This window comes from Schistocerca gregaria, chromosome 3 (genome assembly GCF_023897955.1).
Source record: "Schistocerca gregaria isolate iqSchGreg1 chromosome 3, iqSchGreg1.2, whole genome shotgun sequence".
NCBI lineage: Eukaryota > Metazoa > Arthropoda > Insecta > Orthoptera > Acrididae > Schistocerca > Schistocerca gregaria.
In genome coordinates this window covers 326,028,646-326,050,547 of record NC_064922.1, presented here as the reverse complement: position 1 = coordinate 326,050,547, position 21,902 = coordinate 326,028,646, and the positions used below count along the sequence as shown (strand labels likewise).

Below are 21,902 nucleotides of genomic sequence, written 5' to 3'. Positions count from 1 at the left end.
CCAGAATAGCACAAGCTGCTTTCTCTCTAGCGATTCTGTCGGACCAAGCATAATGTGTGGCTGACGCTTAGCCAGGCGTAGCTACATACCATCGCAAGCACACATAGCAATGTTCTCAATTGTATACTGAAGCCACATGGCTATCTAAAATAATAAATTGCATAGTGTCCCAGAAATACTTAACATGCGCTTTTGTAGGATTTTTCGTGACGTCTCGGCTGTATGCACGGAAATTCTTGCCCTAACGGTACCTGTTTACAAAAATAGCGCAGAGTAACCTCGAGTGCATTCTTCCTCGCAGACATACTGATAACAGAGCAAACGCTCTCCAAATGTGGAGGTGACTGGATACAGTCGAGTACAGTGCTATATTACGCCTCCCTGTCAGTGCATTTGGCCTAGGTATTGGCAGCTTTGCTACATTCACAAGCAGTTTTAGAACACAGAACGAGAGGTTATGGCATGATCGCATGGATATAACTGACATAAATAAAATCGACAGAATTGCGAAAAATGAAGGCGAATAGATACAAAGTCTCCGAATATACACCGAAATGTGGGGAAATTGAGGAAGTACTTGCGTATCTTCTGTTCGCACAGAACAATTTTTACATGGGGAATCCGAGAAAACGGCATGGAAGTGAAGGGAATCAGGGAAGCAGTCAATTTTTCCTCCATCAATGTAGCATTATACTGTATGTCTACTAAGGTACCAGAGATACACTGAAGTTGACTACTTTTTTGGACGCTTTTCTAGAAGACAGAGAACCATCCACTTCTAATCCTACTTGCATCTGCGTTAAAGGATAACTGAGAGCGGACAGGGTGATCGATTGAGATGGAGCTGTAACGAGGTATGATTTAATGGTAGACTGATGAGAGGGAGAAGTTGCTACAGGTCGATTTTTCCAATGTTCTGTCAACATGCAGCAGTCACATCACATAATATGCGTTTGACTTTTATACAGCCACATCTTCTGTATGTGATTTAAAGTGATGTCTACTTGCTATCGTTAACGGTAAACCTGTCGGTTATCAGAGGACTTCCATCTCATGTGTGATGAGGAGAGATACTTTCCTCTAAACGAACTCTGATTTATGTGATGTACTCCATCCCCCTGTCACATCTTGGGTGTAGAATCGAGACTTCAGCTTCATAACTAAGTTAGCGATAGGTGATTGTGAAGTACTGCAATCCCCTTTTATACATTTGCCTGACAGATGTGGTGTTTACAGAACTAGTGGGTGAAACACTTGTAATTTTCACTTGCGTCAGACGCTGCTGCTATGCGTTTATCTGTTTCCTTGTAAGAGGTATCCCCCATTACTAATGAACATTTTACATAAGGCTGATGCAGGCATTGTATAATTTCTGAACCATGACTGGATATGAACTGTGGACGCTATATGTCTCCAGAAAGCTGTATTGTGCTTGTATCATGAAGAGCAAAAGTTTTACAGAAGTAGTTTTTTTGCTTTACTGTTCAGTAACATAGTTTATCGTACAGAAACCAGGAAGAAGGATGTATACCATGTGGTTAAAATATATTTCTTACATTGGAATAAAACTGTGATTTATTTTCAAAGAATATTCATAAGAATTGATTTTAATTACTAGTCATTCATCAATAACATTAACACATTTAATCACACTATGTAAGCATGGAAGTAGTTGCCAGGGAGTAAGTGATGAAATCATAACCAAATTCTTTTTAACAAATGGGAATTTTATTCACTTTAATAGTGCCCAAAAGCATTTTTTAAGAGAAACAGATTTAAAATTATAATCAGAGAGCACTCTCTAAATATCAAAGTTACAATTTATTCAGAGGCAGAACGAAACAAGTTTTGATTGTATGAGCTTTTGGGCGGAGAACCTTGCCACTCCCTTTTGACACAGGCGTAGTTATGACCACTCACAACAGCCTCTGAAAGACTACACTGGTGCAAATCTGCAACACATCAAATAACTTTAAACTAAGAGTTTTAACAATTTACACAAGCACACAAACTATGCACCCCCCTGTAGGAGGGATGGGAATGGTACAAAACACTAACAATTAAAATATTAACCTTGCCACCAAAGGTGCAACTCGATTTTAACTTCTAAGAAAACTCTTACGGTGAAAGGGTGGCAACTTTATATACTAAAATGATCATTTAAATAAAAGCCCATGAAATGCAATATTACATAAAATTCTACAAATCCAAACAATAGTTAAGATGCTCTATAGTCCACAGATACCATCTCTCAAGATCATAGGCAATAATATCAAAGTTTCCAAAGATCAAAGCATATTTCAGGTATTAAGCTGTTACACTCCAAGCAATAAATTCGTTAACACACCAAATCTGACAAACACGACAGAGGCAGCTAGTAATGTACGATAGATTGATAGGGAGACTACTGAACAACCTGAACCGCAGGTTGCTCTAACCCACCCCTACTCAACAGGGGAAAAACGGACCACCCAATTTATAAACAACCACCTTCCTGTGGGTGGGCAAACGGAGATGAATGGTGGGACGACCACAAAGCAAAACGGCTGGTGACCTCACCAAGAAAACAAGTAGAATTTTATAAGATCACTTAACTTCTAATAAACAGCGATTTCTCGAGAAGACATGGCGCAGCACCCTCCCCTCCCCCCCCCCCCCAAATCGCTCTCCCGAACCATCTGCTGCCACCCGCTTCAACCGACGCAGGAAGGCGCGCCGATCTCCCGTCTGACGGCGTCGCAGCTCGCACCGGCCAGACCAATGTCGTGGGTTGACTCCTGTTGCTCTCATGTCGGCCGCGAAGCCACTACCCCTCGCTATATGGCGCGGCCCACCGGACTGACGTGGCGACCTCACATGCGCCGACGCTCAAGACGGACAAGTCATCTTGTGTCTCAGTGCACGACCGACCAACCGATCGATCCAACCGCCAATGACCATTGCCTGACCAAACTCGAGCAGACTGGCGGCCTAATGCACAGACTCAGATGCAGTAACTAAGCCCCAACTGGGCAACCACTCGCTGAGTTCTCCTACTGGCAGAGTGGAAAGACTCTCATTTTGCCGGCTTTAAAGGTTGATCCGAACGACGGACATACTAGCTCTCCGAACAACTAACAAATGCAGACAAGAGACAGATTAGCAAGCTGGGGACGAGAGACTGACCCAGACTGACCGACTGGCGAGCTCATATCGCCCCTAAATGCATGTGAACAGGCAACCTTTGCCCTTTCCCACAAGAAGCAGACACCAAAGCTGTGACTACCCCAGCAGACACAGCCAGAAACGGAGGGTGACTGCTTCACATTATGCACTGCGGCGCACTCTTCAAATAGCAATTTTTACCATGGCTCAGGAATGTTAACAGTGCTACATTCCAAACGACTGATAGGTCACAAACGCAAGCATTATAACCCATTTTAAGTGTAGAATGTTGCAGCCTTAGTAGTGCATGTGTTTATGTTCTCTCTTACCAATACCTCCCAGCCCCTGATCCTAGACTCTGGAATAATACGTTTCTTGTTCTTCTTAACCGTCTGCTATTACATCATGACAATTAGAAATCTGTTACTACACATCGATAAGGAGTGTTAACCTCCTACTGGCCGCGGTGGTCTAGCGGTTCTAGGCGCTCAGTCTGGAAGCGCGCGACTGCTATGGTCGCGCGTTCGAATCCTGCCTCAGGCATGGATGTTTGTGATGTCCTTGGGTTAGTTAGTTCTAGGGGACTGATGACCACAGATGTTAAGTCCCATAGTGCTCAAAGCCATTTGAGCCATTTTTTGTTAACCTCCTCAAGATGGGTGGGTCTCGAGAAATCTTGTGTACTCAGATGAGTGAGGACTCAGCACGCTCCATTCATTCACGAAATGTCAGTTGCAGATTAAATAGGTAGCAGTGCTGCAGCGCTGTTTGGCCAATGACAGTGTAAGGAGGGTCTTTCACTCTCTAATTTTATCCTAAGAGAGCGACAATGTTCTGTGACTCCCATTCACAGAGAAATACACTCCTGGAAATTGAAATAAGAACACTGTGAATTCATTGTCCCAGGAAGGGGAAACTTTATTGACACATTCCTGGGGTCAGATACATCACATGATCACACTGACAGAACCACAGGCACATAGACACAGGCAACAGAGCATGCACAATGTCGGCACTAGTACAGTGTATATCCACCTTTCGCAGCAATGCAGGCTGCTATTCTCCCATGGAAACGATCGTAGAGATGCTGGATGTAGTCCTGTGGAACGGCTTGCCATACCATTTCCACCTGGCGCCTCAGTTGGACCAGCGTTCGTGCTGGACGTGCGGACCGCGTGAGACGACGCTTCATCCAGTCCCAAATATGCTCAATGGGGGACAGATCCGGAGATCTTGCTGGCCGGGGTAGTTGACTTACACCTTCTAGAGCACGTTGGGTGGCACGGGATACATGCGGACGTGCACTGTCCTGTTGGAACAGCAAGTTCCCTTGCCGGTCTAGGAATGGTAGAACGATGGGTTCGATGACGGTTTGGATGTACCATGCACTATTCAGTGTCCCCTCGACGATCACCAGAGGTGTACGGCCAGTGTAGGAGATCGCTCCCCACACCATGATGCCGGGTGTTGGCCCTGTGTGCCTCGGTCGTATGCAGTCCTGATTGTGGCGCTCACCTGCACGGCGCCAAACACGCATACGACCATCATTGGCACCAAGGCAGAAGCGACTCTCATCGCTGAAGACGACACGTCTCCATTCGTCCCTCCATTCACGCTGTCGCGACACCACTGGAGGCGGGATGCACGATGTTGGGCGTGAGCGGAAGACGGCCTAACGGTGTGCGGGACCGTAACCCAGCTTCATGGAGACGGTTGCGAATGGTCCTCGCCGATACCCCAGGAGCAACAGTGTCCCTAATTTGCTGGGAAGTGGCGGTGCGGTCCCGTACGGCACTGCGTAGGATCCTACGGTCTTGGGGTGCATCCATGCGTCGCTGCGGTCCGGTCCCAGGTCGACGGGCACGTGCACCTTCCGCCGACCACTGGCAACAACATCGATGTACTGTGGAGACCTCACGCCCCACGTGTTGAGCAATTCGGCGGTACGTCCACCCAGCCTCCCGCATGTCCACTATACGCCCTCGCTCAAAGTCCGTCAACTGCACATACGGTTCACGTCCACGCTGTCGCGGCATGCTACCAGTGTTAAAGACTGTGATGGAGCTCCGTATGCCACGGCAAACTGGCTGACACTGACGGCGGCGGTGCACAAATGCTGCGCAGCTAGCGCCATTCGACGGCCAACACCGCGGTTCCTGGTGTGTCCGCTCTGCTGTGCGTGTGATCATTGCTTGTACAGCCCTCTCGCAGTGTCCGGAGCAAGTATGGTGGGTCTGACACACCGGTGTCAATGTGTTCTTTTTTCCATTTCCAGGAGTGTAGATCGTAAATTAAGCACTATGCTCAAGGTGTTAGAAATATATAGGGTTTTGTCTGATATACTTTGATGGTGTATGTGTTCGAGAATTAACAATGAATGGACGTACTGCACATTCATCTATCCACGTTCACAATGATACTCGCAGACTGGAGAAGGGGTGGTTTAGCTACGATACTGAAATTGGGAAAAATGCTTTTGCATCATTGGTCGTTGTTAAAACTACTGCAAAATTGCTAAAATTGTTCACACTATCAGATGTGATGCTTATTATTAGAGTATATCGATGGTGTTTTTTCCACCCCATCCATCCACAGGTACACTGTTGGTTACCACATAATGATTGACTGACAACGCTTGTTTGAGTTGGAGAAAGAGTTTTGGTGGATGGACAACACCTCCTGGGGTGGAAAGCACCAAAACTGTGATCACGTACATGACTGCAGTATAATGAATAAGTCGAAACGGAACGTAGGGTCATCAGCTATTTCATGACTATTATAGTCACTTTTGGACAGTGGTTTGGAAATCATTCACAACGCCACAAAACTCTCCCAACTTGCTTATGTTGTAACTCTCCTTTATTTAAAATCTACCAGTGTTTGTGGTGTGTCATGGTAGCCACAGTAACAATATGATTTACATTGTGTGATGTCTAGTTTTCTGTGGGAGGCCGTGGATCAGAGTGTCTTAATGTCGGTTTAGGACCTGACACAGACCTCAAAGTCGTGGCAGAAAAACAAAATGTATAGCAGTGTGCAAAGCGTGTTAGAAAACAATGTTTCCAACAATGACACAGGGTCACAGAGAACGTCTCTTGCGACTTACAGAATAGTCTGTGGGATACGGCCATCTTCCTACAGTAAGGATGATGAAACCTTAAACCGGCCTCTGCAATGAATCAAAAGCTGTATATGTAAGAGGATCATCCCGCATTTGCAGCAGCAGCAGTTTCACAGGGGAATTTGATGACGGATGGGGTGTCCTGATAGGAATACTATTTTGGGATACATTGCAACAGCTCTCTCTCTGCACCGGACACATCGCCGCTATGTGTCATTATGCCAGCAACAGCGCCTAGGTGAGTTCTATGTCGGATGAAGTTAGTGGAGCTTTTATAGTTCGTAATTTTTCTCTGTTGGATGGTACAGAATTTACAATGATAGCATTTTGAGGAGATAGATGTGAATGGACACAGATCTGCTTCAGATTGTAGTATCTGTTTCTGATTTGGAGATGCACCAAAATGCTCGCATTTCCACAGAATGGACAAAACATGATCCTGTTGCACTAACTCAGGTCGTTCTGTATCTACACAGGTTGCAAAAGGTGCTGGATGTGGATTTCTCTGACTTCTACTCATTTTCTACTTAAATTGGAACAATCACATGCGCAAAGCTGCAGAAATGGGGGCAGTTGCACGATGTGTAGTGACTAAATGAAACCACGTTGGAATTTTACTGTAGCATACAGGTTCGAGAAAGGTGTCTTGATTCGAGATATCAGAGTGCCATAAATATGATTCACTAGTGAGTGTAATCAGAGGACTTCTCCATAGGATCCAATACAGGTATATGCTTGAATGGAAAGCCTTGATTCCAAATCACAGACATCATTTCTAGCAGATGGCGCAACACTAGAGATCTGTAAAGGTAGTGTACATTTCCTACGACCTCAATCAGCACACCATCTAATACTGTTTGTGATCCTTCTCAACCAGTTATCGCCTACAACTCAGTGGATATAGCGCATGGTATCGAGACAGAATATGTTATACTTAAAGGAGAAATGTCTAGTGTCGTAAGGGAGTTGCAGACAGTGTTTTCATACAATGTTCCTTAGCCGAAACACTTTCAAAATTGAGGGATTTTATGACGAGGTTGGATCGTGGGTTATGTGTAACCTGATTGTTGGTATGATAACATACACTCCTACGATCACAGTAACATACAGTAGTAAGTTTCTTAACATCTGGCCGATTACGCCTCTCTTTCTAAGACACAGTGGTAACACTTGCAAGAAAAATTATGGGACATGTCCACCCATCGCTGATATTCTCTCAGTATTATTTTCCATCGTATGGAATCATTTATTGACGAAGTATTATACTTAGTAGTAGTAGGGGATGCATGATAGGTTCACCTTGAGCATTAGGCTTATATGATAGGCTCACCTTGAGCACCAGGCTTATAAAGTATGTGTTTGTGTTCCAGCATGTGCAAAGGAGATGACAGTGGAATGGTGTGATAGCAGAGGGAGGAGTATGTCAAGTCATAAGAATGGTACAGATATTGCTATTTCTAGAGACACGGCCATCAGTAGGGTGTATTTCCGATACTTTGCTCATTGTCGAATGTCGTTCAATTCAGACTGCAATCGTAACATTTCATTGTAAGTACACTGATAAAACATACACTCCTGGAAATGGACAAAAGAACACATTGACACCGGTGTGTCAGACGCACCATACTTGCTCCGGACACTGCGAGAGGGCTGTACAAGCAATGATCACACGCACGGCACAGCAGACACACTAGGAACCGCGGTGTTGGCCGTCGAATGGCGCTAGCTGCGCAGCATTTGTGCACCGCCACCGTCAGTGTCAGCCAGTTTGCCGTGGCATACGGAGCTCCATCGCAGTCTTTAACACTGGTAGCATGCCGCGACAGCGTGGACGTGAACCGTATGTGCAGTTACGGACTTTGAGCGAGGGCGTATAGTGGGCATACGGGAGGCCGGGTGGACGTACCGCCGAATTGCTCAACACGTGGGGCGTGAGGTCTCCACAGTACATCGATGTTGTCGCCAGTGGTCGGCGGAAGGTGCACGTGCCCGTCGACCTGGGACCGGACCGCAGCGACGCACGGATGCACGCCAAGACCGTAGGATCCTACGCAGTGCCGTACGGGACCGCACCGCCACTTCCCAGCAAATTAGGGACACTGTTGCTCCTGGGGTATCGGCGAGGACCATTCGCAACCGTCTCCATGAAGCTGGGTTACGGTCCCGCACACCGTTAGGCCGTCTTCCGCTCACGCCCAACATCGTGCATCCCGCCTCCAGTGGTGTCGCGACAGGCGTGAATGGAGGGACGAATGGAGACGTGTCGTCTTCAGCGATGAGAGTCGCTTCTGCCTTGGTGCCAATGATGGTCGTATGCGTGTTTGGCGCCGTGCAGGTGAGCGCCACAATCAGGACTGCATACGACCGAGGCACACAGGGCCAACACCCGGCATCATGGTGTGGGGAGTGATCTCCTACACTGGCCGTACACCTCTGGTGATCGTCGAGGGGACACTGAATAGTGCACAGTACATCCAAACCGTCATCGAACCCATCGTTCTACCATTCCTAGACCGGCAAGGGAACTTGCTGTTCCAACAGGACAATGCATGTCCGCATGTATCCCGTGCCACCCAACGTCCTCTAGAAGGTGTAAGTCAACTACCCTGGCCAGCAAGATCTCCAGATCTGTCCCCCATTGAGTATGTTTGGGACTGGATGAAGCGTCGTCTCACGCGGTCTGCACGTCCAGCACAAATGCTGGTCCAACTGAGGCGCCAGGTGGAAATGGCATGGCAAGCCGTTCCACAGGACTACATCCAGCATCTCTACGATCGTCTCCATGGGAGAAAAGCAGCCTGCATTGCTGCGAAAGGTGGATATACACTGTACTAGTGCCGACATTGTGCATGCTCTGTTGTCTGTGTCTATGTGCCTGTGGTTCTGTCAGTGTGATCATGTGATGTATCTGACCCCAGAAATGTGTCAATAAAGTTTCCCCTTCCGGGGACAATGAATTCACAGTGTTCTTATTTCAATTTCCAGGAGTGTATATGTGACCGGTTTTCTGGGATGATACTGCCTATGTGTGGTCAGTGGTGGGCCTGATTCACGTTTCCCATTAGTGGTAGGATCTGTCTGAAAGGAGAGGCTTGTTGGATGATAGCAATGTAGCTCAGTTAACTTTGTTGTATTACAGATGGCAGAATAGCGAACTAATACTTAGTATGTGTTGGATAGCTTTCATGATCACGTGAAAATTTGAGAAGATTCAATATGTACGTGGATTTACTCTGGGCCATTATTCCCTCCCATGTAAATTATTTGGTTCATTGCTTCTGCATGTTTCGCACCTTTATTTAGTTGATGGAAAATCGATTGTGGTGTGTGCATCTAGCATGTGGAAAAGACGTTTACCGGTCCTCTAGACATGAGAAACGCCTTTTTCTCGAGTTTTCGCGTAAATGTCTTGGCAGACGTGACAAGTTTCTAGTTAGACAGTGGTTTACAGCACGTCCCAACAAGCTAATGTTTCGAGTTTGTAGATAAATAATTTCCATTCTATATCTTCTACATTACGGTGCGCGAGCGATAGGTAGGATACTGCATCATGCTTTATATCTAGAAGCACTGCGAAAATAGTATAATATTATGGCAAACCATGCGAAAATACATATGTCCCAAAGGATGGAGATGGGTGCAGAAAAGCGAGCAGGCAAGCAGGTCCGGACCAGAAACAGTAACGCGTTTGTGACGAGGTGAATCGAGCCTGAATTTGTAGAACAGTTCTGAGAGTGACTTTGGCCCACTGAGGGCGCTCTGGTCACCCGTCGGGAGTGGATGACTGCCGACCTCGCAGGGACATATCTAGTGCCGCGATTATATCTACTGTTTGTCTGTCTTCGCAGTATATGTATAGATGATGTAAAAGAGGCGATTTTTGTATGGCATAGGATACGAATTGTATGTTTACTACATCGACACGGTTCACGGTGATATATTGATGGGTTGGAGATCCCTTTGAAACTCTAATATCCATCTCCTGTCCTTAGTGGGTGAGCAGTGTAATTGAGTGAGTGTTTTTCAGTATTTGACGATATGTAGGCGGGCGCTTTGCAAGGTTTAATTGTTGATGCAATATGGCGATCTGTATAAAATAGTATTTTTTGCCGCTGAAAGCCTCGTCTGGAGAAGGAAAAAAAAGGCGGATAGTGATTCCACGCCAGTGGCATCAGTAATTCGGCGAGTGAATTCGAAAAGAGCCAATCATAATGCCCAATTCATTCACAAGATATCCTTTGTGCTGGGATATAGGAGTCACTACATAGCAGTGAGAACGTTTACATGTGTTGGAGGCAGGAATGGTGAGACGTGATGCACAGGCTGTCAGGTTAGGACCATGAGGAAGAATGAATTCAAGGTTATGCTGCTCTATTTCCGTAAACAGGTTCTGTTAGGGCAAGAATTTCCGTGCATACAAGTCGAGACATCACGAAAACTCCTACAAAAGAGCATGTTAAGTATTTCTGCGACGCTATGCTATTTCCTAGAGTTCGACTTGGTTATTATTTTAGATAGCCATGTGGCTTCAGTATAACATTGAGAACGTTGCTAGATGCACTTGCGATGGTATGTAGCTACACCTGGCGATGCGTCAGCCACACATTACGCATGGTCTGTTAGAATCGCTAGAGAGAAAGCAGCTTGTGCTACTCTGGAACGGATTTCTACAGCGTTGCTTGGCAATTAGCTCTTCAATGGCACGCAGGTAGAGGGTTCACACCAGCAGCGGCGAACACATGTGCGCACGGCCCACCTTGGAACATCTGCGCTCTGCAAATAGATCTTCTCTCCCGTCCGGACACATCAATGGCGCCTCAGTGAACACGTATTTCGAGAGGGATTTCTCAAGTAGCACGTATGAAAGGGATGTCTACGCCTCATGCATGTATTTTCAAGACATTAGGACCAGAATATCAGTTTCTCAGGCCGACCTGGTATCATGTTCCTTAACCTGATCAGACGACAAAGCTTCTTATTGAGAATTTGCGTTCGATTGAGAATTCACTAGCTACACAGGCAGCTGTTGCTTTCTATGCAAAATCAAAATCGAATGAGCAACATCAAAAACAGAAGAAATTTGCAACAGAGGGGAGTAAGTCAAAGAAAAAAAGTCGTAAGTCTCTGTGTTGCAAGAAAGCTGGGTATATTATCACAAACTGTGGAAAGTGCATGGCTGTAGTAGAAGCAAAAGCGACAGCTAACAACAATAATAATTCGAGTTCCAGTTTAAAAGTGGCCAACCAACAAAATACATTTCTAGCCACTAGCTTGTTGTCTCATGTTAATTTTGATAGTGTAGAGTCTTGGATGTGTGAGTCTGGCACGATACATCATACAGGGTGTACATAAAATTATTTATTGCCCAAGAACTAAACATTGTACAGAAGTCATACATATTTCATGAGTGACCCGGCAGTCGCCAATACGGTAATCGAATTCTTGCCATACCCCGTCCCAGCATGGCATCGTCGATTGTGGCAGTCGATTCCCATATTCTCTCCTAGAGCTCTGCTACATCACGTGGTAGAGGTGGACATATACCAGATCTTTAATGTGTGCCCACAGAAAGAGTCATGCGTAGTGAGATCTGGTGATTGGGGAGGCCATTTCATGAAACAGCTCTCTCCGCACCTGAACTTGCCATATCTGCGAATAGCACTGACTATTGGCAATTTACCAAACTATGCTGTGGCGGTATACATAAATAAAAACTTTCAGGATTTCGACATATGTATGAAATCTGTACAACGTTTGGACCTGTGCAATAAATAACTGAAAATGTTACCAGACAACGTGTATAGACAGCTGGCAAAGAAGTTATTTTTGCACATGGGACTGGCAGCATTCATATTGAAATATTCATAAACAAGAGGTGAGGCCTGCTTTGCTTGGTTTTTGATGTCAGACACCAGCTTTTCTCTGTCTGTCAAGCTACACCTCATGGATATAATGTGAATTATGATAACAAAGGTGTTATGATTCGGCGATGTAGTGAAATAGTCGCAGTATACATTATGAACATGCGAATTTGCCCTATGGATTCACAAGTAATGATTAACTTAGCATCTTCAGAAGAACAACTACAATGTTTGCATGAGAGCCTCGGTCATCAATATAACGTCATGTTCGAGATGTGGTATCTCATTTCGGTATGTCAGTTAAGTGCCCTGATACCACATGGTTTTGTGATGGATGTGTTCTTGGCAAATCCCACAGTAAACCATTTAGTCATCGCAGAGATCATCCACAAACTATCAGTGGGTTGATCAATGTAGACTTTAATGGACCCATGTCTGTTGACTCTATAAATGGTTTTCGTTACTGCGTGATTTTCAAAGATGATTATTCTCGTTTCATTAGGATATATTGCATGCGAAATAAATATGGAGTTGCTAAAATTTTGAAAACATTTTTGAAGGAGTGTGTTGCTGTTCGCCATAAGGTAAAAGTACTTCAGTCTGATGGTAGAGGAGAGTAACAGTAACACGTTCGCTGCTGTGCTGCAAGACCATGGTACTGAGTTTCGCCTTACGTGTCCAGACACTCCTGAGCAAAAACGTGTTGTTGAACAAGCAAATCGACATATAGTTGAAGAAACAGGAGAGAGAAGTGAATGTACTATTGCTCAGATTGAAACTAGTGATCAAGAATATTCAAATGAGTTACCATATCGACATCCAGTTCGTGAAATAGGGTCCCCAGTAAAATTTAGCGACTACAAATTAGGATACTGGCCTCACCACTCTGAAGAAGCAAATGCATTAATTTGCCTGACAAAAGCAATCCATGAAGAGCTTGCTCCAACGAATTTCAACGAAGTTATGGAAAGTAGTAATTCCAATGAATGGTTTGATGCGGTGAAAGAAGAAATGAAGGCATTTGAAGAAAATGATAGCTGGGACTTGGTAGAACTGCCTAATGGAAAACGTGTTATCGATAATAGATAGTAATTCGTATTAAATAAAAAAAACCTGATCGATCGATTGATCGATAGCATTGGTTCGTTGTGCACAATATGTTTCAACGTATTGGGCTTGATTATAATGAAACGTTTATTTCAGTTGTCCATTAAGACGCTATTCGTGTTTTAGTAGCGATTGCAGGAGAAGAAAATTTGAAACTTGGTCAGTTCGATGTAAGAACTTGAATTTTATAAGCTGTCTTGGATACAGAAATATACATGGCTCAGCTAGGTTTCGGTGACAGGTCACGTTGTGTTCGTGGCCTCAAGAAATCATTGTATGGACTTAAGCAATCACCTTGTTGCTGGAATAATAAGTTTCATTCATTCATGACAGAAAATGGCTTTATTAGATCGACAGTAGAGCCTTGCATTTACATTCGACAAAGAAAAACAGAAAAATCGCTGATTGCTATTTAAGTCGATGATGGACATATCGATGGAACAATTGAAAGTGCAGTGAATTCATTTTTAGATATGTTAAAGTCTGAATTCAAAATAACAGTGGGATCCTTAGACTTATTTTTAGGTATGCAAATATAGCAACGAGAATCTGGCTTGTTTATTTCACAGCGAGCATACACAGAGAAGATTCTACACCATTTTAGTGTGGCTAAAAGTATGTTAATTTTTTGAAGGAAAAATCTAAGGCAACACAGATATTTAAAAACTTCAAAGCCAAGGTGGAAAACCAGACAGGCAGAAATATCAAGAAGATGCAGTCTGACAATGGAAAGGAGTATGTCAACAATGAACTAAAAGGATTTCTGACTTCTGAAGGTATAATCCACTAGCTTACAGTACATTGCAGTCCACAGTAAAATAGTGTTGCCGAGAGAGCTGATAGAACATTGGTTGAAAAGGCTCATATCATGATGTTCGATGCTAACCTATTAAAGAAGCATTGGGCTGAAGCTGTGTCTTCAGCTGCATACCTATCAAATCAATCGTTCACCATCCACCACACCTGAAGGTAAGACACCATATGAACTTTGGCATACTCCAAAACCCCATTGCAAGAACTGGGATAAGAAGTCACAGAAATTGACATTTGTAGGCTACTATCAGGCAACCAAAGGCTATCCATTTATAAGTAGGGAGACTGGCCAGATAATTGACAGCAGGAATGTAAAATTCCTGGTGGATGGGAATTTTTCAAGTTCAAAGACAGCCTTAGGATTGGAATAAGAAGCATTTCTTTAAGATATCAATACTTCACAAACTGAGAGAAAAGCTAAATCAGAAGATGGTGAAAATGAATCCCTTTATGACTTTGACAGTGATTCAATAGAAACTGAAGCTCAATCCGAGGGTCATGAGAATCAAAAGATAGCTAAAGGGGTTACACCTCGAAGATCAAACAGAGAACCAAAACCCAAGACATGGCATGATCATGTTACTTACTATCTGAAAGAAGGACTTCCAGGTGAAGACACTGACGTCAAAGAAGGCTTGGAAGAGGTAAATAAGGAGGAATGGAAAAAGCAATGAAGAAAGAATTCTCATCTCTAGTTTGTAATAACACATTTGAAGAAGTAGAGCTATCCAAGAGACACAAACCACTCAAGACTAAATGAGTATTAAAAACAAAACCTGGGACTAGCAGCACACCAGAAACATTTAAGGCACACCTAGTGGCACAAGAAAGCACTCTTGCTCAAGTTGTTGAGTATCATGATACATTGACACCAGTGGTCAAGCATGGATCCATTAGATAGCTTTTGTCAATGGCAACTCGAGAGAATCTGGAGATGGACCATGTTGACATCACTACTGTTTATCTATATGGAGAATTAAATGAAGAAATTTATGTCATTCCACCACAAAATTTTGCAACTCCTGGTAAAGTATGGAGGCTGAGGAAAGCTGTTTATGGACTCAAACAGGCTGGTAGAAATAGGAATCAAAAAATTTATGAGGTGGTAAGAAAACTGAAGCTGAACAGATGAAACACTGATCCCTATATTTATTTTCACAGTGATGCCACCAAACTAGTCATCACAGCTTTATATGTTGATGATATGCTATTATTCTCAAATAACAGAAGTGTTTTGGACCAGTTCAAATGTTCTTTGAAGAGATTTTTTGAAATAAAAGATTTAGGACAGATAACCCATTACCTAGGAATGGAAACTACACAGGATCGGGATAAAGGAAAAATTTGGATATTCCAGAAATCCTATGCCAAAACAGTTGTAGAGAAATTTGGAATGAGTGAAGCATGTCGGTTTCAACACCACTTGAGCTTGATTTGGACTTTGAAGAAGTTGAATCAGCTGATATCGAGATACCATATCAACAAGCAATAGGATGTTTTCTATATCTATCCCAAATCTCCAATCCTGACAAGTGTTTCGCTGTAAATCTCCTTAGCAGATACAATCATTGTTTTAAAAAGATTCATTGGCTGTCAGTAAAAAGATTGTTTAGGTATTTAAAGGGAACCATGGACTACAAGCTAGAATTTTCTAGAGAAGAAAACAGAGAAATAATGGCCTTCAGTTATGCAGATTGAGGAAATAAAATCAATGACAGACACCTTGTAACTGGTTCATGTGCAAAAATGCAAAACTTTAATTTCGTGGTCTTTTTTTGTGTGTGAAATCTTATGGGACTTAACTGCTAAGGTCATCAGTCCCTAAGCTTACACACTACTTAACATAAATTATCCTAAGGACAAACACACACACCCATGCCCGAGGGAGGACTTGAACCTCTGCCAGGACCAGCCGCACAGTCCATGACTACAGCACCTTAGACTGCTTGGCTAAATTTCGTGGTCTAATCGAAAACAAAAGACTATTGCACTTTCCACTTGTGAAGCAGAACATATGGCCAAGCAGAATATATGGACTTGGCATCAACTATTCGTGATTTATTGTGGTTAAGACAACTTAAGTTTGAGATAGGTCACAGCAGTGGTATAAAATCACTTACAGTGTATTGTGATAATAAAGAAGCCATTCAGTTAGCCAAGAATCTAGTGACAAACTCTAAATCAAAACATATAAAGTAACGTTATACAAGAAGCAATGTTGAGTCAGGTGTTTTTTAATGTTGAACATACGCCTTCTGAAGAAATTTTAGCAAAGGCTTTCACAAAACCACTTAGCAATGCCAGATGTAAAACATGTGTAAGAAACTGTGGCCTTGAGAAATAAGTGAAGGACTAACTATGTATTTAGACTTGTGTGTCAGTGTCAATTTAATAGGACATGTTGAGGTATGTAAACTGATATTGACAGGTTCTTTTGTGTACTCCTTTGTGCTGTAATTACCCAGAGGTTATTGTGTGTTCTGGGGTATGTAGTAATAGTGATGCACATACTGATTAACTAAAGAAAAGATCTGCTTCTGAAAGCTTTCACATTTATATTAAAAGTGCTCAACAATTACCAGTGTTAATAAATTACAATGTAATCAATGTCTACAATTACAAAAGCTGGAAATTATCAATTTGAAGAAAAAAATTCGTTAGTTTAGCTGGTAGGGAGTGGTTGCAATGTGTCCAAGCGTTGATGAATGTGGTATGCAGCTTAATTTCACTAAAATAAGTGGAACAGTATAGAATGCATATTTCTGTCTATGTCATCTCACTTCTGAAGTGAGCCTGGTTAATGCATGCATGTCATTTCTAATAATGATTATAATATGTGACTCACAATATTGGCCCTTGTGATATGATACTTGTATGGAAGAGCGAAAATTAATTCATTCTGAAAGTGAAGTGAACAGATGACAACGAAATCCTTTTGCTTCTAATATCCCAGGATTCATATATGCTACGCATTTCTGCAGAAACACCCCCAAAGGAGTAAAATTACAGTAGGTTGATTAAATTTGCAAAGTCTGAGATGTGCCAGTCCTTTAAAAGGCTATCGTGGATCTACACTTATTTTCTTCAACGAGAATGGTACCAGGCTGAATACAGAAAGCTATGTGTACGAGCGCACTAATCTCCTTGGGGCAGGGTTATTAAACCATTTGGAATCAGTCAGAAGAACTTCCTTGGTCAGTCGAAACTAGTTGCATCTGTCCATCGGCCGTTAGTAGCACAGCTTACACCCAGTCACAAGCCTCAGGAACTGGGAGAATGTCTGTGAGGAGCGCATTCATTTGGTTCCATCGATTGCAACTGTATTTCGAATGAACTCAGTGTTTGTTTACAAGCGCAGTCGAATGTCCAGACGCTATAATGTCACACAAAATACCAGTTTTGATACACGACACATTATTTTTCATAAATTGAAAGCTGATTCGTATGGACATACAGCAACCATGTCCAACATGGCGGATGTTATTAGACAATTCAGATATAAGGACCATATAGATTATATACAGTACCTCAAAAAGGGCCAACCAAAGAAGATGGATGCATGTGACAAGAGGAATCCAATACGAAAAATAACGAAGTTTCCTACACCCAGTACACACAAACAAGCAAATAAGCTTTAAATGATTCACAGGGCATTGAAAGATAATAGCTACAATGGAGGAGTGGCTAGGAAGAAACCGTATGTGAATGAACAAAGTATATTACAAAATAATATATGTGACAAAACGACGTCATTTTTATCGATGAAATTAAATTTAACATTTTTGGGTCGGATGGACAAAGGATGGTGTGACAGATGAAGAATGAACAATTGAAAGTCACGAATGTGAAGCCAGCTGTAATGCATGGATGGTTATGTTCTTGTCTGGATAAGGCGAATTAGCTTTCATTGACATTATTATGGGCAAATATGTCTATCTGAAGATATTAAAAAAACAGTTTACGAAAAAGTGCTGAAAAATGAGGGTATCAAACACATTCGAGATTTACCAGGGCAATAACACTAAACATAAGGCTTGCATTGAGCAGGAATATTTGTTGTAAAATTGCCCAATAGTCGAACAACCACCATGTCCATAAACATACCTCAACCCTATTGAGACTGTATGGGGAGAATTATAGCGACCTATTACAATGACGCCATTAAATTCCAAAAAACTTTGAAGCGTCCATTAAAAGAAAAATGAGACGGTCTATGTTCTGAATATTTTAAAAAGATCATTAACAGCATGCGGCAGAGTTTGAAAGAAGTGATACAACAGAATGGCTACCTGGCAATATATGGAAACATATTTTTTACAAAAATTTGTCTTAAATAATTAGTTCTGAGAAATGTTCGAATATGAAAGTGACGTGAAAATAGGCCCGAGTGTTATTAAAGTTGTATTATTAAAGAACTTTCGTAAGTTATGTTAGTCTATGCTATTATTTCCGAGACATTTTACTTAATATAGTACTTGATTATGGTTTTCGTTGGTATTGTTAAGAATATCAGTATGCTACTACAATATAGAAGTCTCATAGTAGCCCAGTACGTTACTCACTGTATATAAATATTCTTCAGTGCCCGACGTACCAATTGCATACGAACGTGTAAGATAATAAGTTGTTGATAAATGCACACAGATGCATATACAAGCACTCATTTGTCCCAAGACTCCACCCATGAATAAAACAAATCTTGAATGTATGGTACAGTAAGCTAAATAAGCCTTATGCGATAACTTCGTATAACGAACACATAGAACAACTGTGCATGTAAATCACTGAGCTCACTGCTGCCACCGAACTCACAAGGAATACAATCACTTTACATCTCCAGTGAGTACTTGTCACTGCAGTAATGCCATCGTTATATCTTTCGAGCATGTGATTATGGCATTGGCAAGATGTGGGTGATGGGAGTAGACATAGTACATTCGTAATGTTGATAGCAGAGTCAACATTGGTTGTGACGTAATCAATACAATTATAATTAGCGAAATTAATGTAATAGACAACATGTACTGTCTACAGTGGTTAATTCCAGTATTATTAATACCAAAGCCAATAAATCCTGCGTTGATACATACGCACGTCATGTTCATGGTGTTATATTTGATTGGTTTTTTCCTAGAAAGGAAACCTTGTACTATATGCAGCTTAGTTTTCATCGCAGCTGTGTTCCTAATTTGCTATAGTGGTGTCGGTAATTGTTTGTTTTGGAGTACTAACTGTGACACAGTTAGATGTGAAAATGGATGAAGAGCATTTTGAAAACATTATGTTAGCAAGTAATACGACTGCTGAACTATATTCCACGTTCTGAAAAATGAAAAACCAGGTAATTATCTTGCATGTCACTTGGATTGCTTATAAAAGTGAGATGACATGCTATGAATTGTCTTTTTAAGCTACAGTTTGCCAATTTACTGCTGTGTGGAGTGGATGTGTTGTTACTGAATTCATTTTCAATTAATTGATATCTAGAAGGAATTCTGTTTTGTTTTTCAGCTTTTTGTGCAGTCGTCATTACCGTCCATACTTTGTTTTGTTAACCTGTACATGCGGAACACGGTTGATGACGATCATGATAGTGATTTTTACTTACAAAATAAATTCTTGCCATCATGTGATTATACAGCCACAACAGTCGTTGAAACGACACATCCCTCCAAGTGGATCGTGGGAAGAACAGCGAGGACAATTATTATGCCTCCATTATGGACTTGGTTACACTGTCACACTTTGAAGCTCGTGAAAGTTTACCTGTTGCATGTGTTACCTGTATACAAGACCTGTGGAGAACATATGAAAAGTCATTACTGCTCAATAAAATGAGATATTTTTTTATTTTCGAATGTGTACTTGTTATTTAGAGCAGTGGCAATTGACATGTTTCTGTTATCCACAAATAAAGCCTATGACTTGTTTTATGACTGTGAATTCATTTTATTCGTTAATTTGAAGAAAAATGTTTATTTTTCATAGTTCTAAATTGAGGGAGCCAATGAACTTTTGGAATTACATGTGATTTCTGTTTGAAATGTATGCACCACAGATGAAATAACAAGTTGTGTATTACTTGACAATTGATTACTTCAGAAAATAGTGGAAACCATCTGTCTCCACTGATAGGAAAGTGTGTAGAAAGTAAATATTGGTGATATAATTTTCTGGTTTCCATTCTGGTTTGTTGTAGTGTTGCTGCTTTATGGACTACTGCACAGCAATGCCAAAGCTGTGACGGTAGTTTCTGGTTCACTGTGTATTTTTGTGGCAGTTAAGGTATATAGAGATTTCCCAAGAAAAAGTGTTTGTGACCTGATTAACTGTGTTAGTAGAAATAATCTTGAAGGGAAATCTTGAAGGTTGTGTTAGGAGTGAAAATGTGTACAATCTGTGTAACAGTTATGTAGTGACCCGCTTGCCCTCATTAGATTTTTTTTAGTTGTGTGGTGTTTGTAGGCCTCTGCAGTGTGCTCCCAAATACTTACGCAAGATTTTCCTGTCATCTAATACAGAGTTTATGGGTTTACATTGCATTTGTTGTTACTTATAATGAAAAGCGTCTTACAAACTAAAATACACATATTTTTCTCATTCACAGTCAGTCACCTTCCATTATAATCTAGAGGTTGCACTACATACAGGTTATTTTGTAACCCAAACCAAGATTGCAAGGGAAGAGACACTCACAATCATACTCTGCGCTCTCTCTCTCTTTTGTGTGTGTGCGCGGTGTGTGCGTGTTTTTTTTTTTTTTTTGAAAAAATCAAAATCTTTAGCACATTGCAATTACCAGTGTCCTAGGTACGAGCTAATACTATTCATTATTTTCTCAAAAGTATCTTCATGATAAAGCAGAATGTTAGATTCTGTCAGTTACATTTCACTGTACATTCATGCATTTATATTTATTTGTCCGTAGATTATTTAGTACAATGGTATCAGACATTTCAGATACATTACAGAAATAATATATACATATATGAAACATTAGGATTGGATCTCATTAGGTTAGCATAGAGCAAAGTGTGACATGGCCTAAGCAAAGAAACCACCAATGCATTCATGTTAGTATCTAGGAGAATCCATAGAAAACCCAGGTGAGGATGGCCAGACGGGTAATATCCCAGTTCTCCCGAATGCAAGTCCAGTACATAAAGACTGGTGTAGCCACCTCACCCCAGTACACAATCACAAACACAGGGGCTACATTGTGAGTGCAACATGCACAAGTAAATCAAGGAACAAGAAAATTTTAAAATAAGAACACTACTGAAAAAGTAAAGCCTTCATTCTGGAAGCTTTATGCTGGTGCATTTGGTGATGTGTGTGCTGATAAGCAGCTTAAGTCAAATATATTTAGTGGATACTTATGTAAAAGTCTGTACTGCATGGTTTTGTAAATTTCATCAGAGAGAGAAAGCATATTAAGTACAATTGTAGTGAACGAACATTCGTTTTCACTAATGTATCAATGCATAATTCCATTGCTTTCAAGCAAATGAAAAATTGTGTGAAATGGTCTGGATTTATACGCACAGTGCCAAACTATTGTTCAAAAACTGTTTTTGTAAAAATTACTCCCCATATTCATCTGTCAGGGACACTCAAGCAGTTCATGATTTCCCAATTGGTTGGTGCTCTTTTCATTGCGTAAACGATGTTGTTTACATTATGAACAATAGTTATTTTGTAACTATCTCTGAAAAATGGCAGTCATTGGTTTCCTTTATTGGACTGAACTATCTTGCTACAAATCCTTGGGTATAAAGTGAGCAACTGAAGAAGACTGTGAATGCTATCATCAACATCACGAGTTTTTAGTATGATATGATGATGTGGCATAAGGA

General features: G+C 41.7%; 1 long non-coding RNA gene across 1 annotated transcript; it reads left to right on the top strand.

Annotated features, from left to right (window-relative positions):
* Positions 1-17,877: 17,877 nt before the first annotated feature.
* On the top strand, positions 17,878-19,979 carry LOC126356249 (uncharacterized). Its single transcript, XR_007565617.1, has 2 exons — positions 17,878-19,387; positions 19,558-19,979. It is a non-coding gene; the product is annotated as an uncharacterized LOC126356249 (long non-coding RNA).
* The last annotated feature ends 1,923 nt before the right edge of the window (positions 19,980-21,902 follow it).